At 45.5% G+C, this 2,712-nt stretch overlaps 1 pseudogene; it reads left to right on the top strand.

The window, feature by feature from the left end:
* Positions 1 to 251: 251 nt before the first annotated feature.
* Positions 252 to 2,712, top strand: LOC127199035 (oogenesin-3-like; annotated as a pseudogene).

Raw genomic sequence — 2,712 nt, 5'->3', positions numbered from 1 at the left:
TAAATACCAAGATGACATCATTGAATCTTGAGAGGAGTTACAGATATGAGTCATTCAAATACCTTGACTGCTGATCTCCCCCCCCAGCCCCCCAACCCTCACCCACTGGCTGTGGGCAGACTTGAGTTTCTCTGTGTAGTCCTGGCTGCCCTGGAACTGGCTCTGTATACAAGGCTGTCTTGAACTCATAGAAATTGCATCCTGAAGGTTGGGATTAAAGGCTTGTACATCCATCACCACCACCACCACCCATGAAACTTTTCCCAGCAGTGTTTAAGGAGGCCCTCTACAGAGTTACAAAGATGCTGAAGGCCATAGTGTCTGCCTGGTCCTTCCCATGTCTTCCTGTAAGAGCTTTGATAAAAGACCCTGACCTAGAGACTTTGAAAGCACTGCTTGATGGTTTGGATATGTTGATTAAATACAAGGTTCATCCCAGGTAAGCAGGACCCAGCTAGGGTCGAAAAAGGCTCTGTGGATGCAGACAATGAACAGCTAGGGACAGAGAGTATTTGGCCAAAGGTGTATCAAAGTCTTCTGATTGATTCAGCATAAAGAGTCAGAGAGGCTTGGGATCAGTCTCAGCCATCTTCCAAACAACGGCCAAGGTGGAAGGCACAGCTGAGTAGCCACTTAGGAATGAGCTTGTCTCCTGCTTGCCTCACAGGCCAGAGTGGAATGAGGCTGGGATTAAGTGGAATGGAATGGAGGAAAGAGAGAAAAGGCTTCTCTTGCAAAGGCTCCTTTTTTTAGTTGAGCAAGAAACCCTACCTTTGATACTAGGCATAGGAAAACAGGCCAAGGTTTGGGAGGAATAACTAATGTGTGAGATGTTGGAAAAGAAAGAAGTGGACTTTAAGATATGTCTTGTCTTATCTTGTGAGAATTCTATCTGTTTTACCAAGGGGTGGGGGTGGGGTTGAAGAAACTCAGAGTGCTTTATAGGCCAGATCCCATGAAGATGACTGCTTACCACAGGTTATGACACAGAAGCAGCCAGTGGGGACCTATCATGACCCTGGGATACATTTTAAGATGGTAACTGGTACTGAACTCATGAAGGCCAGTTTTAATGAATGTGCCACACACACTTGTTGCAGTGGGGCCCACCAGAGAAAAGATTCTGTTCCTCTATGCTGTAAAAAGCCTGGAGTCAGAAATCACTTCTCTCCGCTGTCATAGAGTTTTTTGTTTTTGTTTTTGTTTTAATTACAAAGCTACTTTTAATACTTTGGGGTGTGCCCCACAGGAATAAAAAACACTGGGAAAGGGTAGCCCCCTTACCCCTAGGAGTGGCCCAGGATCTTGACTGTATCCTGGAGCTGACGCTTAGTCAGTGGTGCCTTGAATTTGTGGTACTTGTTTTTCTTTACCTGGGGCAGATGAGAACTCCTAGAAGGAATTAGGAAGCCTTTCAGTTTTGCTGCTTCTGCAGAGCAGGAAGAGGAGTGGATAAGCACGTTACTTTCTCAGTTCTCCAAACTCCATTGTCTCAACCATCTCTGTGTAAATGCTATCTACTTTCTAGAAGACTGCCTTGCAGAGTGGCTCAGGTAAGGAAGAATGGAGAGCATCCTCCAGACCACAGCAGGTGGGCAGGTCCTTGAAGATCTGGCCACTGTAAACCTAGCAGTGTTACAAACATAGCATTGCTGAACAGATGAACATTGCTCAGCTATGTGTGGCCAGGTACCAGCAGGCCTCTATTTGCTCATATGTAAAAGGTTGTTTTTGAGTCCAGAAAGGGGAGTATATATGGGAAATGTGTGGCACTGTATTTAAAGGTCGGGGAACAGGACACAGCTGTGATGGGGACCCTTAGGGACACTCCTAGGATGAAGCTGAGTCCATCATATGGATAGACATTTATCATATGGACAGACTAAATTTGAGACAAGTGTCACTGGCTTGCTTTCAATCCCAGCAGTTCTCTTTAATATCGTTTAGCAGAAGTAATCTCTTGGTCTCTCTTCCCTAGGTGCCTGAAGAGCCCCCTTGGACACCCTGTAAATTACTGACTTCCCGGTCTCACTTTCAGACTTTGATTACCTGCCCTGTTATCCGAACATCTGTGAGCTCAAACATCTGAACCTGAGTACTATAGTGCTATCTAATTCATGCCCTAAGCTTTTTGGGATTCTCCTGGAAAGAGTCACAGGTACCCTGCAAACCCTGGAACTGGAGTAGCGTGGAATGGGGGACTCGCACTTCAATGCTATCTTGCTTGCCCTAAGCCAATGCTCCCAGATCATCCAGATCAATTTCTCTCTTTCCTTCTTTCTTTTGTTTTTTGTTTGTTTGTTTGTTTGTTTGTTTTTGTTTGAAACACGGTTTCTCTGTGTAGCCTTGGCTGTCCTGGACTCACTTTTTAGACTAGGCTGGCCTCGAACTCACAATGATCCACCTGCCTCTGCCTCCCAAGTGTTGGGTCAACTTCTATCTTAATGATATCTCTCAACTTGTCCTGAGGAATCTTCTACATTGTACAGCCAAACTCAGCCAACTGACCAAGGAGCTGTACCCAACCCCTTAGGAATGCTATGACTGCATCACAATACTTAAAGAGAGATTTAAGCAACTTTGACCAGAGCTGCTGGACATAATCAGGGCCCAAAGGCAGCCCAAGGCAGTCTCTTTACTACAGCCACCTGTTAGGTCTGTTTACATTCCTGTTACTCTGGCCTGAAGGCTAGAAATTGCTTTTGTCAGTAA

This window comes from Acomys russatus, chromosome 15 (assembly GCF_903995435.1).
Source record: "Acomys russatus chromosome 15, mAcoRus1.1, whole genome shotgun sequence".
Taxonomy (NCBI): domain Eukaryota; kingdom Metazoa; phylum Chordata; class Mammalia; order Rodentia; family Muridae; genus Acomys; species Acomys russatus.
The sequence above is the reverse complement of the archived record's forward strand: the minus strand, read 5'-3'. Positions and strand labels throughout refer to the sequence as shown.